Raw genomic sequence first — 25,072 nt, 5'->3', positions numbered from 1 at the left:
ACCCTTGTGCTTGCAGCAATGTTTTTGGTACCCACAGTTGTTGCATTGGCGGAGTTCTTTGAGGAACTCGCATAGGCTTTTGTGGATGATGCTATGGAGTAATTTTCTGCTTCCTTGGCTTTCGAGTGCTTCCTTGAGGAAGATGTTTTGACTATTGAGGTACCCAAATTTGATTCGCACCTTCATAGTGGCCTTGAGCTACAAGTAGCTACTTCTCCACCCACATTTTGATACTATTAAGATATCGTGATTATGGGAGTCTTGGTGGAGTTTTCTTTAGGGTTAATGTGGAAGGTTTGGGGCCCTCCTTGACTTTGGTTGGTGTTGAGACTGTGGGTTTGAGACTCATTGGCATTTTTAATGATGAGGTTAGAGTCTCTTGTGGAGTGGCTATTAACGATGAGGCCTTTGAGCATGTGGTTGTCTTCTTTGTTGAGGTTTGTCGAAAATACATAGGCTCTGGGGTCTTTCCTTTGAGTTCCCCTGTTAGAGATAGAAGTTGTTGATTGTGAGGTTTTGACATCGAACTTCATAGGTGAGGATGGGGTTGAAGGAGTAGAGGCCTTATCGTAGTTGGTTATTGATGCAGATGGTAGGTCATTATGTAGAGGGGCTTTTGTGGAAGACACTTGTATCCTTTTGCATTCAACATCATAGATATCCATTAAAGTTGGATCCTCTTCCTGGCAGTATGGTATTGTTAGCTTTTTGTCGTTGACCATCATGATGACTCTATCGCTAGAGTAAAGCACAGTGGTGCTTGGGCAGCAACAACAGTCCATTTACGCCCTAAGATCAACTCTACTTCCAACACATAACCACAAAAAACTTGCAAGTGAGGGGGTCAGTTTCAATATAAATTGTATGTTCAAAGTACCCCAAACATGGCATGTTCAAGTCTTGTGTAAAGGTAATCCTTTTAGGATGTGTCTTGAGTGTTGGTTGACCTAACAAATCCCATAGCTCGAGGGTCATGAGATTGTAACGTTGTGTGTTGCTTGAGCTGTGGTAATCTTGAAAGATGAGATGGTCTATCTATGCGGCCCTTTTTCTCTGCAAATTCATTGTGCCAATTGCATGTCCTTCGTCATGATGGTCACTTGCTTAGCATGAATCACGCTTCCAATCCAACAAGAATCCTAGGGATCTTTTCAATAAGATATGTTGGAAGTTCTAGCTCCTGCCTACAAGGTTTCTTCCTCCCATAATAGCAATTGTACATTGCCTAGAGGAGTGTTCAAGGTGACTGTTTGCCTCAAGGATTCATCTAGTGAATACAACGTTTTGTACACTTAAGATTTTAAGAGTTGTATTTTATGAGACAAGCTGCATTGAAGCAACTCGTCTTGGGAAATCTTGGAACATGTGATCAATGCCACATCGTTCACACATTGGTTTGCAAGGTGTTAGTGACTATAGGCATGGAAGTATTCCAAATTGTGCAATCTGCCACCTTGTAAGGTCCACGATAATAGAAACACTGAAGTGTCTTGTGATGATGTTCGTAACTAGAATGACGATAATGACTTCAGCAAATCACTATGAGACTAGTGGATTGTGCTGACAGATTGCTACTGTTAACACGACCCAATGGATCAAGTTAAGGGATGACAAATTAAAAATCTGTATAACTAAAATTCCCATGGAGGACTGTTCAAATGGAAATTTCGGTCTAATGGACCATTATTGTGTTAAAGATATGAATGATATGATCTGAGTGAATTGTTATCTGATGATGAGTTCTATATAAGGGATCTTTATCCCAGCATTCTGTTGGGTTGACTAGACTATAATGAACCCCACAATCAATTGGATCTTAAGGGAAAGCGTTGTTCTCTAGTTTGCGAGATGAGGACATCTCGCGTTTTTTAAGTGAGGTAGGATGTAAGATTCCTCCCTCCAGCTTTTGAGGTGTACATGTGTAAGAACCTTCCCTTCTGATCTTAAAATTATTCCCCTCTTTGAAATAATAGAAAGATCCTGTTTTACCCTATTTTGGCTTGGAGAGAGAAAATATATAGAGGGAGGTAATTCAAAATTGAGATATTTTTGGATATAAAAATTCTCCTAGTGTCTAAAATGTTTTCCCCTGACACAGAAATTCAAAAAGAACTTTCCAATGTGCAATTGGAATTAATTGAAAATAGGTATAAAGGACCTTAGCCTAAGGGTCCAGATTTTCAAAAAAATTTGGATTATGGTCTAATTAAGGTTCCTATGGGCCAATAGGATCAATCCAAGTGTACGGAGGAGATAAATTGAAGAATAAAAGAACCCCCCCTCCCCCCCCCAAAAAATGAGTAAATGCTCACATAAGATGAAGAGTGGACTAAGAACCAAAGAAAAGAATAAAAAAAACTGAATTTTGACACCTCAGTGTGGGGATCTCCCCTCATGAAGTAGGCACCTTTTTCTCATCATTACCCCCAATTTTGACACCTCAGTGTGGGGATCTACCCTCATGAAGTAGGTGCTTTTTTCATCATTACTCCCAATTTTTAATCAATAAAATGAGACATTTTCATCTCTCCTCTCTCCTATTTCAAAACTAGATCCAAAAAGTAAGCTGATCTGGACCAAAAATGGTCAAAGATTGACGAAACTAATCTAGAAAATTCTAGAATCAATTTGCTTGGTTAGAGGCTCACTTTTTCCTATAAATAGAAGCCTCCTCCTTTGTAAAAGCTTAATGGTGTTTATGCACTGTTACTCTACTCTCGTTTCTCAGCCATCTACATTGAATTTTTTAATAATTCAATTGTTTTTGGCCTAATCCTTCAAAAAATAGTAGAACCCTCAATCCCTTAAGCCAAAGGAGAGCTTACAAGCTCCATGTAAGCTAATTTTCTTACTTGTTTACGAATTTTAATAAAAAATCTATGGTTTTCTTGATTTTTATGTTTGCAAATGTTTGAATTAAATTCAAATGCTATGCCACCCCCTTCTCTTCTTTACATTCCAACCTTTCTCAATCCTAGAAAGATTAACTATGTGATTAATTAAAATCTTCTTATTGTTTACTCTCTTGAATTTTTTAAAATTGTGTAGATTAGAGTTCTATAATTCTATATTGGGTTAATTAAGTTAAATAAAGAAAGATAAAAATGAGAAATGGTCAGCCATACAAAAGAGGTTATGGCGAAATTTTCTAGAATTTTGTGAAAAAGAAAGTTTGTTTTTATGTTATTCCAAAAGAGTAATTCCCACCATTTTTGCATCTCAAAGAAATATTCTAATTACTCCATGTATATATTCACCTATGAATATGCACGGATATCACTGGTATTCTTATTAAAATTGATTTCTATGCATAGAAAGATGTATAAAGGAATTTTTTTATAAAAAAAAAGTATTATTCTTATTAAAATTGATTTCTATGCATAGAAAGATGCATAAAGGAATTTTTTTTATTACAAAAGTGTTATTCTTATTAAAATTGATTTCTATGCATAAAAAGATGCATAAAGGAATTTTTATTATTACAAAAGTGTTATTCTTATTAAAATTGATTTCTATGCATAGAAAGATGCATAAAGGAAATTTTTTATTACAAAAGTGTTATTCTTATTAAAATTGATTTCTATGCATAGAAAGATACATAAAAGACTTTTTTTATTATAAAATTATTATTCTTATAAAAAAAGTGATTTTTACGCATAAATAGATGCTTAAAGAAATTCTTTTTATTTTAAAAGTGTTATTCCTATTAAATTTTATTTTATGCATAGAAGGACTTTTTTAGATAAAAGTTTTATTTCAATTGAAGTTGATTTTTATGCATAAATAGATGTATAAAGAATTTTTATATCAGAATTAGAATTCTCTTAAGTTCTATGTTTAAATTCTATGAGTATTTGATAAATGAATAATTAAATACTCTAAGAAAGAAATTTCTATCGTTTTATATTCACACAGATTGTAAAAAAAAAATCAGGAAATCTATCAAGATCAAAATTTTTAGATAAATGACTAATTTATTCCTCATTGGAATTCGTAACTAATTTAGAAATCAGTCAAGTCAATATTCAAAGAAAGAAATTCAGTAAAATAGTAACTGAATTATCAAACCTTTTTGAGAAAGATAGTTCAAGAAAAATCTTATCCGACTCGAACCTTGAATCAGACTATGACCAAGACCAAACTCTTTCGTCAATTTCAAGGAAAAAAGGTGTGACCAGTTTAGAAAAAAACACTCAAAACTCCCGCCAAATCTGAAACTAAGTTTGAGACCCTTCAAATCGATTTGTGGATCAAGGTTATAGAATTCGAGGAATTTTGGTATGAAGTTTAAAATTTCGATCAAGAAGTTTTGGGGATACTGATCAAGAAATACTCCTTGTATTCAAAAGAAAAATAAAACTGAAAACTTGCATAGAAACCCTGTTTTCTTAAAGGATTGTCTTACGTGAGAATGGATGAATGTGATGTTATGTGAATCGGGATGTGAATGCATGAGATGTGATGTCATGTGAATCAAGATGTAAATGAATGATATGGGATGTGAATGGATTATATGTGATGAAAATGGATGTGAACATGTACGTGAAGAATAGATGTGGATGTGTATGTGAAGAATGGATGTGGATGTGTATGTGAAGAATGGATGTGAATGTGTATGTGAAGAACGGAAGTGGATATGTATGTGAAAGAATGGATATGAATGTGTATGTGAAGAATGGATGTGGATGTGTATGTGAAGAATGGATGTGGATATGTATGTTAAAGAATAGATGTGGATGTGTATGTGAAAGAATAGATGTGGATGTGTATGTGTGAAAGAATGGATGTGGATGTGTATGTGAAAGAATGTGATGTGATGTGACATGAATATATGTGGATGTGAAGTGATAGATATGAATGTATAGATAGATGTGGATAGTCGTACATGTAAACAATTGGATGGATGTGAATGAATGAGATGAGATGTGTATGAATGAGATATGATGTGGATAGATGTGATGTGATGTTATGTGGATAGAATGTATGTGATGGGATGGTAATGAAAATGAATATGATGGATATGAATGAATGTGATGTGATGGATGTGAATGGATGGAGGTGATGTGATGTGAAATGGATAGATGTGAGTGAATGAGATGTGATGTGAAATGGATAGATGTGAGTGAATGAGATGTGATGTGAATCGAGATGTGAATGAATGAGATGTGATGTCATGTGAATCAGGATGTGAAGGAATGATATGGGATGTGAATGGATGAGATGTGATGTGATGTGAATCGGGATGTGAATGAATGAGATGTGATGTAAATTGGGATAGATGTGAATGAATGTGATGTGATGTGATGTGAAACGGGTGATAAATGTGAATGAATGAGATGTGAGGTGAAATGGATGTGATTTGGATCGGGGTAGATATGAATGGATGAGATGTGAATGAATGTGATGTGATGAGATGTGGATATGGGTAGATGCGAGTGGATGAGATCTGATGAGGATAAATGAGGAAAGATGTGATGAGATGAAAATGATATGATTGGATGAGAATGGGAATACATATGAAATGGATGTGGATTAATTTATGTGGATTGATGTGGAACAATGTGGAAAGACGAGAGTTTGTTATGGAAACTGTATTTATGACCTATTTTTAAATGACTGTTTTATGTCAAGAATGCCGAGGAAGCATTTTGATTGTCTTGTGAATGAGGTCGTGGAGATCTAACTGATAAAGTTGCAACAGTTGATGGAGAGTCAATGGAGGACATCTCGCGTAGCAAGGTCAGCCGAGGTCTTGACGAGCCTCGGTTTGATTTAAATGGTGAGCTTTCGGTACGGTGGATGAGGGACGAAGGAACCGGCCTATGAGTGAAGCACTAGGTGACCTGCGAAGGATCCTAGAGGGTACTGGCCTAGGAGTGAAGCGCTACGTGACCTGTGAAGGATCCTAGAGGGTGCTGGCCATATGGTGCTCGGGCTCTAGGTCGCCGAAGATACCCACACGTGCGTCGGGGAAGATATTTGGATCAAGGAGTAAGAGTTGTTTTCTGAATTCGGGCATGGATCTGGTTGATTGACCTTGCTGGTCCTCAAACGGATGAGTCCATGGATCTTTTATATGGATCTGTTGGTTGATCTTGTTGATCTTCAAACGGAGATTCCATTTTGAATTTTATAAGTGAAAATATTGCCGGTTACTATGAGCTAGGAACTATCGAAAAGGCCCCTGAGTGGACAGGTGGCGTGAGCGTTCTGGTTGCCAATGATGCCATAGGTACACCGATGAAGGAAAAATTGAAAATTAGGATTCAACTGGATATTTTGGAGGATTATGATCAATGATACTATAGTTTTATCAAAAGATTGTTTTAAAGACAGCTGAATCTGTGAAAAAGACAATTTCATATTGGGTGTGTAAGTGGTGTGACTAGTTTTAAGTTTGCATGAATATCCGACTAGGAGGCTTGCTCTTTTCCCTGGTACCTGGGACAGAACCTAACCAAATTCCTAAATGGATCCCATCACCACAGTGGTGGGGTGGTTGGCTATCCCATGGGCCTTGATAGGGTTAGGCTGGACTGATACATCCCTAAAAAGAGACTCATTTCTGTTATGGTACGATAGATGAAGTAAATCCCAGATAAAAATTGTTCTATGGAAAAGCATTAGGGCCAAAAACGTCTCAAAATGGTCTGTGTAAGGAATTCGCTAACTTGCTAATTAGTAGAACGTTGACGGTCAAAACGGCTCCAAATTTGGCTGTTTTGGATATTTAAAGCGTATCTATGTGATTGAACATGTATCTAAGTACATATTTTAAAAGCTAAAAAAATATATCGTTTTCATGCTACTCTTTAATGGCTCGTCTCGAAATTTGTCCTCTTTTAGTGACTTCGCGGCAAATACTTTTGAATGACCATTCCCTCCGAACGCGCTGTCATCCATTCTCCAAAAAATTTCAGAAGCTTATTCTTAGTTTCACTCCTCTGCTTCTCTAAGAATTTCACAAGCTACATCTTATTCTCATTCTTCTGCGTCTCTCATCTTCTAATAGCTCTGCTAATATTTTTAGCTCTGTTAGTAATGAGTGATACATCTAATCGTAAGTTTCATTTGAATATCAAGCTTAACCAAGAGTATGCAACTACACGGAGCATCTACCAAAGACCCCTTTCATGTGCGAATGAAGCTTAACATCTTCGCAACGAAGGAAAGAAGCATATTGACCTATGGACAGATAGAAGTCTATATCACCGGATCCCAGAACAGGAAGGTATCCTTCTTCTCACACACCACATGATTTGATTAGATTTGTTGGTGATGGGGTGGATGGCTTACTTGGTTATAGTTCAAGACTATCTCAATCACATATTAATTATGCAGAATATATTACATATCTTCAAAATATTTTATCTTTGAATGCAACAAAAATTACAGAACTTGAAAACAAAATAGTGTCTTTGAAACAAGAAAATGATCAATTGAAAACCTTAAAAGAAACTCCAATAGGGTTGAGAGCACGAGTAAAACGAATGCGGGATATAGTTAACTTGACAGAGAGATCTGGACAAAGGAAAAAAAGGTTAAAACTTGTAAGAGATCATGTTACTACCCTTCTAGGGTTAATAGCACGAGTAAAACGAATGCGGGATGTAGTTAACTTGACAGAGAGATCTGGACAAAGGAAAAAAAGGTTAAAACTTGTAAGAGATCATGTTACTACCCTTCTAGGATTTGACATGTCTAATGCTCAGGAAAGGGTAAGATTTTTGAATGAGCTTATGAATAGGTCGGATATCTTGAAACTTTTGAAACTTCCTGAAAATCAAACTAAAAAAAAACTAGTCTTTCAACATCTACTAAAAGATATGGACTTATTGGTCCAGCCTTCCCAAATGCAAGAAGTTTGTGACACAGTGGGAGTGAGTAGAAAGGGATACAGAGCCATCTCTAAAACCTGGTTCACGGTCCTTAAGTATTACAAAATCAAAGCTTTTGGGTTGCCTAGACCTCACAATGTTGGAAAATATAGAACTCTGTTAAATGAGGAAATTTCCAAACATTTCGAAGAGTATTTCTATATTGAGGGAACAATGCCATATGAGAGACAAAAAAAAAATCGTCTTTTGAATACAACGTTTATAATAATATTTGGATGAACATTAGAAAAGTCCAATCTTTTATGGTGAGATATTACAATAGCCTGTTCTCAAAATCCTCATCTCTAAGGGAAGGTTTCTCCTCATCCACTCTTTTAAGGCACAAGGCAAGTGCATCAGGAGCAGGGATAAATGAGTGGTCAGATGTTTGCAAATCAAGTGCCAAAAACTCTTCCTTTGACTCTACTTCTGTATCAATAAAGTCTTTGGTCACCTCACAAGCTTCTAAAATTGCTGCAATACAGTAGTCTTCCCTGATATTGAAGAGACATTGAAGATAGGACAAAGGAATAAAATCTTTCTCATTGATATAGAAGAAAGGAAGGCCTGGAATAGTAACAGAGGATTCAGACATGCTTGCTTCCTCTCTGAGGGCTCTTCAGTAACAGTGAAAGCCCTAAATTCAGCAACATCAAGATTTGAACTTTCTTTCTCCTCAGCTTGAACATCAATTTCTTCCTCTTCTAAAATCTCACTTTTCTCTAGCTTTGAGACTGTGGTGACATTTAAGTTTTCTTTCTCCTTCTCTGCATCAATATCTGATTCTTGCTCTTTATCTTGTATTTCTGCTCTCAAAAATAGAAAGAAAAGAAAGGAGACATCTTTGGGGACAAGGTTACAAAGCTTCTTATGAATTGGACAAGAAATGGATGAAGGGCATGTGAAAGAGATTCTATTTGAAAATCTACTGAACCTCTTTGTAACTTTGGCTTTCTCCACTGACAGCTGAGTAAAATCGATAAGGTGACAAAAATCATTGTCTCTGATATGAAAACAATGACCTTCAATTGACATTTCAAATTGTTTGTACTCCTCTTCAAGAATGTCCTTAAGCTTCATCAAAACATCTGAAAGAACAAACCTTGGATTGAATATCTCCACTGCATCTGCGTATACCTTCATGTCATGACCATCTTGCAAAATAGCATTCAAGAGTCTTTCACTTGGGCTTTCTTCAACAAGTTCATGTCATCCCTCAACACTTTTACTCATTGTGATATTTGAGAAAAATGCTGGAACAATTCTGAAGAAGGCCTGGAAGTCACTATATGGCAGAGCCCGAACTAAGCAAAAATAAGTGGTCCAAAAGTTTTGGAATGCTTCTATTGCTTGGTGCGGGCTTTGGCAATTTGAAGGTTCGAAAAAAAAAGAGAGTTTTTACAAAATAGAGCTTGCAAAATAGAGCCCGACTAAGTGAAAATAAGTGGTCCAAAAGTTAAGGAATGTTTCTATCATCTGGTGCGGGCCTTGGCAATTTGAAGGTTCGAAAAAAAACGAGAGAGAGTTTTTGAGAATATCCGATGGAGCACGTGGAGCGTGGCAAAAATACCTTAAATAGTGACCGTTCGTGCCACATGGTAAAAATGATTGCATGACACGTGTATCCAACGGTCCTATGTACGAACGGATTCGAGAACACCATATTAGTGAATTTGGGAATTTCCCAATTCCCATTTTTGAATACTTAAAAAAGGGGACATGGATAACATGTTTGTAAGTTTCTCAAAACCCTATCATATGACTTATCGTTGGAAAGTGCTTGAAAAATGGAATCTAAAGAGCTATAAAGCGCTCATTTTGGATTAGTGGTGTTCAAGTTATGGTTAATCCAAACTTTTGACCACGTGTCCCAAACTTGTGGGAAATTTCCATATTCCCCAATATGGTGTTCGAGGTATAAAAAAATTTAATTTTCATGAAAACATTTCTATTTTTCACCGACACGGTATCAAGCGAAATTGCTCCTCCGAAATTCCCGGAATCTTCTTTTACCCTTCTCACCCATATCAAGCGATAGATCTCATCCGAACATCTCGGATCCTTCTCATCGCTTAGTCCCGGATTCAAGCGATAACGCTCGTCTATACAAATCGGACCTTCTTCATCGCTTGGTTCCGGATCCTTCCCTATCACTTGGCCATACCCCGAATCAAGCGATTGAGCTATTCCAATCCTTTTGGAAGCTATCCATTGCTTAGTTCTATCTCCTATAGTCATAGCCTAAATCAAGCGATAGACCTAATCCAACCAATTTGGATCCACCCCATCGCTTAGTTCGGGCCACTGTTAGTTTTTTTTTCTCTTTTTTTCTTTAACTTCAATGGCGAGGACAAAACAGACTGCAAGGAAAGTCTACGTCCCTTTCGAGACTGAAAAAGCTCAACACAAACCAGGATCTTCCAAAAAGCCAGTTGTCGATGAAAAACAAGAAAAGCCTCCTTCAAAGCCTCGTGCTAGCGCAACAGCAAGAAAGAGATTAAACTATCAGGTGAAGTCACTAAAAGAGATCAGAGCGGCACAGAAATCTACTAATCTTCTCATCCCTCGACTGCCATTTATGCAGGTTGTCAGGGACATATCAGAAAGGTTAATTGGCAAAATGAGAAACACATATCTTGATAAAGTCTGATGGGAGTCACAGGCCCTTATGTGTCTTCAAGAGACTGTTGAGGATTTTTTGATCGACTTTATGAATGATGGATACATTGCTGCTGCATTTGCTCATAGGATCACTCTCATGAGTAAAGATTTTGTGCTTGTGTCCAGACTTAGATACAAGTTTGACAAAGCTTTGGAACCCATTCCAAGTCAAGATATGAGGGCTTTTGAAATTCTAAATATTCCTCCAGTATTGGAATATGTTGGAATTTATGATCAATGTCATGGTCAAAGGTTAAAGCACTCAATAAAATGTAAAAGGACCATGTAATGTGAAGAGAATCCAGGTGAATGTAAGGGTCAAACCCCACTTGAAGTAGGCGAGTTTCAGAAGATTCCATGGAGGCTATATTCTAGGGAGCCATGTGGGGGGAGATGGCCTTGGATGCTCTTGGTGAGATGTAAGCAATGATGTCATTCAAACATGTACTCTTTGGCTATAAAATGGTGGCCCTCCTAATGAGAAAAACACGAATTTTATATGCTATGTAATGCTCCTTATTGTGTTGTCATTATGCTCTCTTAATCTTGGATTAAGTACTAGTTAATTACACTTTTGTTCATGTGACCACCATGGCTTATCTTGAACCACCATAGCTTTTCCATCACTCCATGAACTCATTAAGCTTTTATTATCACTCATTATGCTTTTCCCAACATGGTATCAGAGCCATGATTATCCCTAGGCATAGTAATTAACCACATTGATTAGTTTTTTCATTTTTTCAAGCTTTCCACTGCACCCCCTGCTGGTCTTTTGCTTCATGTGAGCTCTATACTCCACCAAACCTCAAGCTTTTTGATTCAAAAGAGAGCTAACATCCGGCGCTTTCTACACCTAGCTCCATTTGAGCTCCCACGAAGTACACGCGGTGCATTTCGCTCTGCAGTTGCCCGCCTCTGCGCTGCGAAATTCATGAAATTGGAGCTCTACAAAGCATGGTTTGCAAATTCCTCTTATGAGCATATCATTGATGCTATGAAGCTCCTCCTTGTTGATTTTCATGAGCAATGGTCCACTGTAGCTGCTGTTTGAACTAATTTCTCAGTGACAGTATATGCTGTGTTGCAGAGCAGATTTACAGAGATTGAAGCAACATCTTGGCATGTTTGAGTGCTGAGCTTAGAGCCAATACCTTGGTTCTCACTTGGTTTAAAGCATTTTATGTTTCTCATTTGGGAAGAGCCTCATTCAATTGCTCAAAGCTCACTCTATTTTTGGGGGTAATTTTTTCCTCTTTAATTAATTATCTCCACTAATCATCATATAATTATCTATTGAGATGACATTCTAATATGCATATTGAGTTGAATATCTCTTTGTAGTCATGCATTCGGATGCTGAATCATCTAATGAAGATTATATCAAAAAATCATTGAAACCCAAAAGCAAAACTAGAAAACCTAGGATCAAGTCTAGGCCCCGTTATTATCACTATGCAAAGGCTTATGGGTTTGGGGAATTCTTGAGTAATTTCATGCATATATATGGTGAAGGGGGACTCTAGCCTTTTAATCTATTGCATTGTTCAGTTCCAATCATGGAGTCAACTTACATATCATCCTCTTTCATCAAGAAATTCAACGGTCATGACTTCCACACTTGGCAAGTCAAAATGAGATTTTTACTAATGAAAGAAGGAGTTTGGGGCATAGTCAATGGCACTATACCTAAACCTGCCACACGAGAAGGAGAAATCTCTTGGCAAACCAAGGATGAGAAAGCATTAGCTCTCATTGCCCTTGGAGTTGAAGATAGTTATATACATTACATTGGTAATGGAACATCTTCACAAATTGCGTGGAATTCACTGGATAAATCTTTTGGTGCTCAAGGCCTCCACAGCAAAATCAGTCTCAAAGTAGACTTTTACAGTCTAGAGTACAAGATTGATGAGACACTTGCATCTCACATCAACACCATGAAGAGCTTGATGGCCCAGCTCGAAGCCATCAATGAACCAGTCAAGGAGAGTGATGCCATAGCCATCCTCCTAAAGTCAATGCCATCCGAGTATGATACACTCATGCCGACCTTAAAGTATATGCAAGATCCCACTTTGGAGGGAATAGAGAGTGTTCTCTTGGAAGAAGTGTAAGATTCCTCCCCAGCCTTCGAGGTATACAAGAGTAAGAATCTCCCTTTCTGATCTTATAATTATTCCCTCTCTAAAATAAAAGAAAGTTTCTGTTTAAAAAAAGGAAGACCCTTTCCCTAGAATACTTCTCAGGAGTCCCACCTGTTTTAAGGATTTAGAACAATGAGTTCAGAAGTGAGAATCGATGTTTTGGATACCAAGGTTTTGGTTTTCATTCGAGTACGGCCCAAAAGAAGTTCTTTATCTCTTGGGGAGTATAAGAAGTTATCCCCCAAATATTGTGACCCTTATATCTGAATTCAATGAAAATAGGTGACTTAGCCTACAAGCTTCTTTTATCTCCTCATCTCAAAATTATTAATGCCTTCTATAGAAAAATGTGTCAAACACGAATCATGGAAAGACGGTAAAACTTCAGTGGCAAGTTACCGTTGGCTTCTAGGTTACGCTAGCTCCTTCCTTTATATAAGTCGTAACTTTTACTTGTCGCTCACAGTAATCTTACTCCCATCAATCTCCTTTCTTTCTTAATCTCCTTCATGGCTTGGCAACAGGAATTAGTTTTATCCCTGATGATTTCTCACCTTCAAGACGCAAGAGAGTCTGTGAAGAAAGACTTTATAGAACAGTATGAGCGCTCACTTTTTCCTCACCTAGGAACTTCTGTAGCGCAGACCAAATGGCGGACCTATCAAAACATAACTAGGGTAACACCCTGGGGTCAGCAACACTTTCGTAACAATGTCCGCTTGGCCATGGTTATTGAAGCTTTGGGTTTGGGTCCCCGATACTACTGTGTCATGAGATCAAGGCATCTTGGGTTTTCTGAGCGGGTCTTTTTACTGGCATGTTTTCTTCCTCATGAGAAGATATGCCTTTACCCCGTTTTTGGCTTGCCTCTCAGAGGTCCTTTTGTTAGATCACCTCATACCACTGAGATAGGTGCGGCAATAACCAGCAGAATCATTCCCATAGATGAGTTACCCTATACTTGTGCAGCTTGTGAGGACTGCTTTTGTGACCATATGATGGATGGGCTTATGGAAGTGTAAAGAGTTCTTCTATCTTTACTGTATAAGTCCCGTGAATGAATAAAGTTTAAATCTTGTTCTTATTTTGAATCTTGCTCTCTTTAAGACTTTTCTTGGTGGTTAATCTTGATTAAAAATTTTCTCTAAGTCTCATATTCGTGCATCTTACGAAATTATCCCAAGTTGCGAGATGAGGACATCTCGCGTTTTTTAAGTGGGGTAGAATGTAAGATTCCTCCCCCAACCCCCTTTTTGATGTCTAGTATCTTCCCCCGTAATCAATCCCTCTTCAGAAATATAAAGACCTTGTTTCTAACTGTTTTAACCTAGAGAGAGAAAATATTCTAGAGAGAGAATATTCAGATTATGAATATTTTTGGATAGAAAAATAACTCATCTTATTAAAATAAGTTCCCCTGAAACAGAAATTCAAAAAGAATTTTCCAATGTGCAATTGGAATTAATTGGAAATAGGTATAAAGAACCTTAGTCTAAGGGCCTAGATTTTCAGAAATCTTTAGACTATGGTCCAATTAAGGTTTCTATGGGCCAATAGCATCAATCCATGTGTAGGGAGGAGATAAATCCAAATTGTAAAAGAAGATACCCAAAAATGAGTAAATGCTCACATAAGATGAAGAGTTGAAAATGTACAAGGTTTATTAGTAAATAAACTCATATGTAAGGAAGAGGAGTTCTTTAAAGGAGGTGCATATTTCACATAAGATGAAGAGTTGAAAATGTACAAGGTTTATTAGTAAATAAACACATATGTAAGGAAGGGGAGTTCTTTAAAGGAGGTGCATATTTCACATAAGATGAAGAGTTGAAAATGTACAAGGCTTATTAGTAAAAAAACTATGACACATATGTAAGGAAGAGGAGTTCTTTAAAGGAGGTGCATATTTCACATAAGATGAAGAGTTGAAAATGTACAAGGTTTATTAGTAAAAAACTATGAGCAATACAATTTTGACACATATGTAAGGAAGGGGAATTCTTTAAAGGAGGTGCATATTTCACATGCTTGAATGAGTTTTAAACTCATAAAAATTGAGATATTTCATCTCTCCTCTCTCCTCATTCAAGTCTAGTTCCAGAAAGTTAGCTTAACTGACCTAAAAATGGTCAAAAAGTGACCAAACTGACTTAGAAAATTATAGAATCAGTTTGTTTGGTTAGGAGCTCAAATTTTCCTATAAATAGAAGCCTCCCCTTGTTGAAAAAAATATAGAGTCTTATGCCTTGTTACTCTACTCCACCTAAGCCAAAGCATATAGAGTCTTATGCCTTGTTACTCTACTCCACCTAAGCCAAAGCATATAGAGTCTTATGCCTTGTTACTCTACTCCACCTAAGCCAAGAACTGTGAATTCTTTAATAATTCACTAGTTTTTGACACTTCTCTCTTTCTTCAATCCCCATTGGTGGCTCCATCAACATACTAAACCAATTGATTGGTTGGGGGCCTCTACCGTGAATAAAGAATCAAGCAAATCATAAGGTAAGTATATTGAATTTTGATCTTTTCTATAATTTCTCAATGATTCTCTCTTCTCAACCCCTCTCAAGCTTGAGAAGTTTAATTGGTATGGTTTTTTAAATGCTATTGAAGTTAATTGGTGAATAGTAGTGAAGAGTTACATAATTTAATAAATGCTATAGAAGTTAATTTCCATTTATGTTTAAATTCTAATGGTTTTTATGTAATTTCTCTCTCTCACTCAAGAAATGGTCATACTCATGACCCATTCTCAATCCAAATGAAGCTTTTCATAAAGCCTTTCCTTAACCCAAGATGAAGCTATGCTTGAGGCCAAATTAATGGCTTTTTGCTATGCTTTTAGTTTATGCACATTGATGATTCAATCCATTATGGATTGATGACCCAATTAGAGACCCTTCTAATTGTTTTCTTAATGATCCAATTAGAGACCATTATGGATTGATGATCCAATTAGAGACCATTCTAATTATGTCTTTAATAATGAGCTTTATCCCTTAGAAATTTTTTTTTTGAGATTTATCAGTCATAGTAGCGAAGCTATGGCAAAATTTTTATAGAAATTACGCATAAAATAAATTCATTCAAAGCATAAAAAGAGGACTTCCTACCATATTCTAGGAACTATCATCCTAGATTAATTAAAAGAATTTTATTATGCATGGAGATGTGGATGTATACATGTAGATGTAGATGTATAGATGTAGATGTGAATAGAGATGTGGATGTATACATGTAGATGTAGATGTATAGATGTAGATGTGGATGTGGAGGTGGGTGGATGCATGAAGATGTAGATGTATAGATGTAGATGAGAATGGAGATGTGGATGTATATATGTAGATGTAGATGTATAGATGTAGATGAGAATAGAGATGTGGATGTATACATGTAGATGTAGATGTATAGATGTAGATGGGAATGGAGATGTGGATGTATGCATGTAGATGTAGGTGTATAGACGTAGATGTGGATGTAGAGGTGGATGTATGCATGTAGATGTAGATGTATAGACGTAGATGTGGATGTAGAGGTGGATGTATGCATGTAGATGTAGATGTATAGATGTGGATGTGAATGTGGAGTGGATGTATGCATGTAGATGTAGATGTATGGAGGTGAATGTGAATGTGGATGTGGATGTATGCATAGGGATGTAGATGTATGCATGTAGATGTGAATGTACGCATATAGTTGTGGATGTATGGATGTGAATATACGATTGTGATGTGAGGGAATCTGAAGTGATGAGATGGAAATGATGTGATGGGATGAGTATACATATAAATGGAATATGGAATAAGTAATGTAGATTGAGGAGGGATAATGTGAAAAAATGAAAGTTAAAATAGAAATTGTATTGTAAACTGTTTGTAAATGCTGTTTGTAAATGATTGTTTTATGTCAAGAATGCTGGGGGGAGCATTTTGACCGTCTTGTGATTAAGGTTGTGATGAGAAAGTTGCAACTGCTGACGGGGAGTCAATGAAGGACGTCTCGCGTAGCAAGGTCGGCCGAGGTCTTGACCAGCCTCGGTGCGATTAAAATGGTGAGCTTCCGGTACGGTGGATGAGGGGCCAAGGAAGCGGCCTATGCGTGAAGCGCTAGGTTACCTGCGAAGGATCCTAGAGGGTGCTGACCATACGGTGCTCGGACTCTGGGTCGCCTAGGATACCCACGCGTGCGTCGAGGAAGATATTGGAACAGAGTTGGAGTTGTTTTCTGAAATCGAGCATGGATCTGGTTGATTGACCTTGCTGGTCTTCAATGGATGAGTCCATGGCTCCTTATATGGATCTGTTGGTTGATCTTGCTGATCTTCAACGAGAGTCCATCTTGTTAAGTGATTATATTGCCAAGTATTATGGGCTAGGAACTATCGAAACGGCTCCTGAGCGTTCTAGTTGCCAATGATGCCATAGATACTCTGATGAAGGAATGATGGGAAATTAAGAATCAATTGGATAAATTGGAAGATGGTGATCAATGATACTATGGTTTTATTAAAGGATTGTTTTAAACTGGTTGAATATGGTTGAAAAAGGCAATTTCATATTGGGTGTGTGAGTGGTGTGACTAGTTTTATTTTGCATGAACATCCGGCTAGGGGGCCTTGGAACTCTTTTCCTTGGTACCCGGGACAAAACCTAACCAAATTTTTAGTTGGATCCCATCACTACAGTGGTTGGGCGGTTGGCTAACCCATGGGATTGGATGGGGTTAGGCTGGACTGATGGATCCGTAAATCGAGACTCAAACTTTTGTTTTTACGATAGAAAAAAAATAAATCCCGGATAGTAACTGTTCTATGGATAGGAATCAACGGCTGTGCCTCTTGAATGGGGAAAAAAGCGTTGATCCCAATGATCCAAGTGCAAGTTTCTTCCGTGAACTGACTAAGTACCTTATAGATGTAATTGGATCATCTCGATCAGAAATGATCTTGACTACATTAGAGTAAAAAGTTATCCTGGTGGAATCGCCCGTGCTTTCCGGTAAAGGAAGTTTTTTCGGGTTCGGTTTTGGAACAACCGACGGACTAGTCTCTTATCCGGATATCCGTGGTGGGCGAGGCCCCGAGTGTGGGACCCCTGTCCCGCGCGAGAAGCGCTACTTCCGCTGCCACTACCCCGAATCCGTTGCTCGGTGGGAACAGGGATCTTACAAGAAGAGAAGAAGCTGAAAGGTAGAGTCATTGATCTTGTCTCAAACCAGGCATACCTTGTTCAAAAGCAAACCGGCAAATCACTCCAATGTACACATTGTGGAAGGACAGGACACCTTGCCAAGAATTGCTACCACAAAGACAAGCCAAAGCGAATATGCACCAAATGTGGAAAGCCAGGTCACCTCGCCGACAAATGTTACACCAACCAGGCAAATATGGTAAGCACTTCGAATGATTCCGCAGAAGCAATCCAAGCATGCAACAATGTTACTACCTCCTTTGATACAGAGGTAGATGCAGAATGGGCTTTCTAAAGCCAACAATGTTTATGCCCTCTCTTACCCAAATGTTTATGTATGGACACCTCTAACCACCGATGATGTAGGTTATGTGTTTCTATGATGCTCACAATATCTCTCAGTAGGCCATGTAGCCCTCAAGGGGGGATTGATGGGGAGTTGGGTCTCCATGACCAACAAATGATGATGATGATGCCCATGGATATGATGATGATGATGCTATGATGATGATGGGGTATGGGAGAGGAATGTTTTCATGTAGGAATGTTTTTCATGTCATTTTCTTTTCGCAATGTAGAAGCTATGCTCCCTATGAGCGATGCTAATTTCTTTTATGTACTGTAGAGCTATACTCCTTATGAGTTAAGCTTTTTTCTTTCATGTAATGTTTGGATCAAGGGAGGGCAATATACCATGCCATGATCAAGGGAGGGTATTGGAATATGTTGGAATTTATGATCAATGTCATGGTCTAAGGTTAAAGCACTCAATAAAATGTAAAAGGACCATGTAATGTGAAGAGAATCTAGGTGAATGTAAGGGTCAAACCCCACTTGAAGTAGGCGAGTTTCAGAAGATTCCATGGAGGCTATATTCTAGGGAGCCATGTGGGGGGAGATGGCCTTGGATGCTCTTGGTGAGATGTAAGCAATGATGTCATTCAAACATGTACTCTTTGGCTATAAAATGGTGGCCCTCCTAATGAGAAAAACACGAATTTTATATGCTATGTAATGCTCCTTATTGTGCTGTCATTATGCTCTCTTAATCTTGGATTAAGTACTAGTTAATTACACTTTTGTTCATGTGACCACCATGGCTTATCTTGAACCACCATAGCTTTTCCATCACTCCATGAACTCATTAAGCTTTTATTATCACTCATTATGCTTTTCCCAACATCCAGCAAGACAACCCAAACAATCAGTTGTTATTGAAGATGTTTCGCATACTTATAGTACAAGAAAAGCTCAAGATATTAAAGAAGAAGTGGAGAAAGAGAGAGAGCAGGAGAAGATTACAGAGGATGCCATTCTTTCTCAGCAAGCTGAAATTCTTCATGCATCCAATTCAGAACTTTATCAGAATGTAACAGGTCAAATGGTAGTAGATGTCTCCATGCATGGAGAGGATGAGGTTTATTGTGACATTACCCCTGAAGACACAAGTATGCTTGTGAATCACAATATTGAGATATGTGACACAATCCTCTTTATCTATCTCAGGTTTGTGTGGTTTTCCTTTTGCTTTCTTGATGAATTTCTCAGATTCCATATTTTATTGATATGTTTTGTTTATGTCTCCAGATGTCTTATGAGGGATCTTCCTGACTCAATGGCTATGCAAGTGACCATTCTTGATCCCCTTGTTACACAGTGCCTTTTCAATAGGCAAGGGGATCTTGCAAGTTTTCTAAAAAACTTTGATATGCTGACATGCAATTACATTGTATACCCTTATGTTGAAGTGTAAGACTCACACTCAATTATCTTTTGTCCATCATTACAATATTCACAACTAATTGCAGTATTCATCTTATCACAGAGGCCATTGGAGTCTTATTATCTTCAATCTATTGGATAGAGATGTAATCTTTATGAATTCTTTAGCATCCATTCATGGGAGAAGTAAAATGTAAGAATCAACTTTACCATGGTTTATGTTCTAGAGCAATATTTTGTAAGTTTTCAATTGTTTGGTTGACCCTCAATATTTTATGCTTACAGTGCTGCCAAACTTATCTTGAGTTTCCTAGGTTCCACCTATGAAGACTACAAACTTGAAGATTTTAGGTACTACAAGCAGAAAGTTCCTTTGTAGAAAGACTCAACATCTTGTGGATGGATGGTTCTTGCTAATGCTTGGAGATATCTTGAGTCAAGATTTAGAATGACAACACTTACTGTAAGTTCATGTAATGATAGAATTGATTGATTGGGTCAATACATTTAGTGACTTTCTCATATTAATAAATTTTATCATTTTCTTTTGCCTTAGTTGCATGAATATTCAGATTCTTGGGTAAGTTGGGTAAGGGAGAAGGCAGTGTCTATGGTTTTGGAAAGATCTATCAATCTAGTTGATCCTGATTCCCCCTTTCCACCTAAGAAAGGAGCCAAGGGTACAACTTCAAAGAAAAGAAAAAAGGAGGAGAAGAAAAGCCATGTCAAGGATAGCTCATCCAAAAAGAAAAAGACCTCTGCTAAAGAGAAGAAGGAAAGAAAGAAGAGCCCTACTAAGAGCAGATCTTCCAAGGGGAGAAAGAGCACTACTAAAGAGAAGACCCATTCTAAAGGGAAGAGCCCTCAGGCTACAGAGAAAATCCCTAGCCCTCCTGCTAAAGAGAAGAGCCCCAGCCCTCCTGCTAAAGAGAAGAGCTCTTCACCAGCTCAAGAGAAGACTCCTATCAAAGAGAAGATCCCTGTCAAAGAGAAAACCCCAATCAAAGAGAAGACCCCTGTCAAAGAGAAGAGTGCTACTAAAGGTCTTCCATTTCACTCACCAATGAAATTTAAAATTCAGAAGCATCGTTCATCCAACAAAGAAAGTAAGAGGGCAAATGTTGGCTCTCCATTCAATATCTTTTTCATGTCCCCCAAGAAGACTGCCAAGTCTCCAAAGCCAACCTCCAAAGAACCTTCTCCAAAACCAGACCCCACTGCCAAATCTCCCTCGCCAACACCTAAAGATCTCAGAGAAGAGCCCAACTTACCACCGGTTGAGGAATCCACTGCAAAGTCTTCCTTTCCAACACCTCAAGAGCTCAAAACACCGGAACTTGAACCTCAATCAGCCAAATTTGATTAAAGCAAACAGAAGAGAGAAAGATTCTCTAAAGATCCAGGGTCATCCCATGCCAAAAGAAAAGTTGATTTTGTTGAGTGATTCCACAAATTGGCTTTTGTTTTGTTCATTTTGTCCATATGAACACACCCTTTTTGGGACTATATTTTGTACTTAAATTCAGTATCAACAATTTGATATTCAACTGTTAAACCTTGTTTTATGTTGCAAACAATATGTTGACCATTTTTGTGAAGAAGTCAAGATGAAATTTAGTAGAATATATTAATTACATTATTGGAGAAATCCTTTTCAGCTTAACAAACTTGCCCTTGCAAGTGGCTCAAATACAACTTTTTTCGGGGGAAGACATGTGATGCATGAGGTTACACTCTCCATCCTTGTACTGACAACAATATCATCTACTTTGAATCTATATTCAGGTGATGTTTCGTCCAGAAACTCAAGCGACTCTCTTACATGTTGTAGTCTCCAGTTTGATGTTACTATAAGGTTCCTAGGATCTATGAATGGATGGACTATGATGTTAAATTCAAACTCTGGACAATTCTCTTCAAAATCCAAAGGGACCTAACTACCAAGCTTGCTTTTCCATCTCCTATAGTCATCCCAAAACTAGGGATTGACGACATAGTTGGTATGAGATAGACATAGAATTTGGGCTTACTCTACAACTGATATTGTCACCAATATGAAAAGTTTCCTTGGTACTCCATCCTTCTCCAAGTACAGTGTCCAGATCAGTCGTAGATAGTCTTCTATTAAGCCACGTCGTTCTTGTCCTCTCCAATTCCATTGTATTGAAACATGCCACAAAGACATGTATAGGCAAGAACCATTGAATTTTTATCCTTCTTGAAATCCTTCCAGGAGACGTAGCTTTAAGAATATCATCTTTGATTGGATTTGAAGCTTGTTATGGTATTTGGATCAGGAACTTCCCATTCGAGTGACATTAATGTGGGAATAGGTATGTCATATAATTCTCCATGAATACCTTCTCTTGATGGAACCCTGTATTCTGCAAAATACACACATATATCCACTGATTTGTAAAATGAAGGTGGTTTGTCTGCATACATTACATCTGCAATCCCCTTGTGAATTGCTTTGAATGTGCCACTTAAGCTCTCAACAGGCTGCCACTCCACAGCTGTTGATGGAAAGATAACTGAAATTAAATAAACAACAAATATATCAGAAGGAGAAATATTGTGTTGTATCAAATAGATAAAGTTTTGTTAAATTACAGTAAGAATGGAGAATTGGATGTTCATCCAAGTTCAACACCATGTCTTTGGCCATGTAGACATGTCGAACTTTTGCAAGCGAGCCATTCTCGGTCACTTTGAAGGCAAGAACACGACCTTTCCAATGGGATTTCACTTCATTTCGCTTGGTTCTTTTCACCTTGTGGGCACCTTTGCAAGAGGGAAGCATTGTTACCCAATCATTCACACGAAAAGACATGGGTTTCCAAACACCATCCTCTTTGGTGTTATGAAAATCACAAGAAGTTATATTATGAGGAGGAGGACGTGAGGACGCCATAGAAGCTCACAGATGAGAGAAAAATAGTGAGTCTTTTGAAAATGCAAAGAAAGGAGAATAAGCCATATGCCTAAATGGAGGGAAGGTGGAAAAGGGAATGAGCCATATCAAAAGGGAGGGAAGGTGGAAAGTAGACGTTTGAAAAAATTTGGTGATTTGTCATTAATAGCGTTGTTTTCAGAGCCTAAAAAGAGAAGATTTTATATCTTCCAACTTGATTTTTTGAAATATAAAATGGAACAAGATGTCACTATTTTGGACCCAAACTTTAATGTTAGCCATCATAAACGTCTAAATTAAGCCGTTTTAGCCGTTCGCCACTAAAATAGAACCGTTAAAAAGACATTTAGAGGAGACAAGAATGCCATACTTTTGTATACGTGTCAATTCATAATTGGACAATTTCTTAATCCTTAGATTAACAAACAACCCTTTTCTAGCCATTTTTGGCCCTAATGTGGACAGGTGTTGTGAGTGTTCTGGTTGCCAATGATGCCATAGGTACACCGATGGAGCCACTCTAGAAATGGAGTCTAGATTTTGTGGTCCTAATCAAGCTAGCAGCTCAAAGAATAGGAAACAAATACATCCTGGTGGCCATAGACTACAGCACCAAATGGGTAGAGGACAAGGCCCTAAAAGGCTGTAAGGCATCATCAATAGAGTGAAGTTTCACTATGAAACCATAATGACAAGATTTGGATTCCCAATTGAAATATTTAGTGACCAAGGGACCCATCTCCTTAATGAAGTGATCACGAAATTGATAGAACAACACATGATAATACAAAAAGTCAACAATCTACTGCCCACCACAAGAAAATGGGCAAGCAGAATCCATAGATGAAATCTTGAAGAGAATACTGATCAAGATAGTGAATGAGAGTAGGACCAATTGGGACACAAAGCTACACTCAGCATTGTTAGCATTGTCGAACGGCGTATAAGAATGCAATAGGACTTACACCTTTCAACATGGTGTATGTACTGGAGGCAGTGGTGCCCTTGGAGTTCACACAAAGCATTTGGATAGCCATAGGCAGAAAGGCTCTCCTCGCTGGAATATTCAGAGGTGCACAAGATCGAACAACTCCTCAAGTTGGATGAAATGAGACTGCACAATGCATGGATAGCCAAGATCATGTAGAAAAGGAGAAAGTTGTAGATGGACAGGAACATGAAATTCAAGATCTTTGAAGAAGGAGATGTAGTCTTGCTTTTCTCATCAACAATGTGATCCCACTGAGGAAAATTAAAAATGAGATGGACTAGCCCATTCAAAATTGTCAGGAAAATGGGAACATGAACATTTGAGCTGGCAAGTTTGGATGGACAAAGCTTAAGGAAACCGGTGAATAGACACAAGCTGTTAGCATCACCTTGCTAACATGGGGGAACACACATGCTACTACACACATAGCCATGGAGTACACATGTTACAGATCAGCATGGAGTAGTTATAGAGTGACTAGAGATGACCTCGCTCGTTTAGAACATGATAATTGATTATGTTAAAAACAAGGATTCCCATGTGACTTAAAAGATAAAGAGAAGTTAAAGATTGTTTAAGGGCCAATCTGGGAATGGGATTTTTTCCATTTTATCTAATATGGTGTTAAACTATGAATATAGGATTAGTTTGCATACGGTGATGTGTCACAGAATGAGACACCGCCATTGTGCTTCAAAAACCATGATAGTGATTTACAAACACCATGATTTTGGTTCAAAATACCATGATCATGCTTCAAAAACCATGATAATGCTTTATAAAGAACACAATCATGGTTTAAAATACCACAATAATGCTTTAGAAAATTTGTGATCGTGGTATTCATATAATTCGATTAAACCATCACCCCACGATCTTGGTATATATAATTTGGAAAATGTTTTTAAAATTTTTCATTTGGAAAACTTCTAGATCATTGGATGTGCATTGATCATCAATGGTTGAGAAATTTAAATACCATGATCGTAATACGATTGAGGTATTTTTTTATGACAATCATGGTATGTTATACCACAATCCTAGTATTCATTGTTTTACAATCGTCAAGATCAATCATGCATGCAATGATCCAGAGAGCACAAGTTTTAATTGGCCAAGAACATTACTGATTATACCAATATCTTTTCAGAGATATACAATGATTGTGGGTGCACGGGCTCAATTAAACACATTTAGAAAGATGTGGAAAATTGTTTAAATATCTTTGATTAAATATGTTTGGAAAGACATGGTAAATTGATCACAAATTAGAAAGACGTGGAAAATTGATCACGAATGACTAAAGATAAAATTTCAATTAAGCTATGCATATCGCAAATGCTTAATTGTAGATAAAGTTTCAATTAAGCTATGTATATCATGAGTGGCCACAATTTTACCTACAAAGGCATGATAACATAGCACTAAAGCACAATTGTGGTGCTCCGATGTGATCTTTAGTGTGACGTCAATTGCTCTACTATATTAATAATGTCCATACCACTGCAAACAACTTTCTAGTGTCCTTTTATTTTCAGACAGATATACTAACGTGCATTATGTTGCAT

Source organism: Cibotium barometz, chromosome 22 (genome assembly GCF_041138505.1).
Source record: "Cibotium barometz isolate CiBa-2024 chromosome 22, ASM4113850v1, whole genome shotgun sequence".
Lineage (NCBI taxonomy): Eukaryota > Viridiplantae > Streptophyta > Polypodiopsida > Cyatheales > Cibotiaceae > Cibotium > Cibotium barometz.
Note: the sequence above shows the minus strand (reverse complement) of the source record.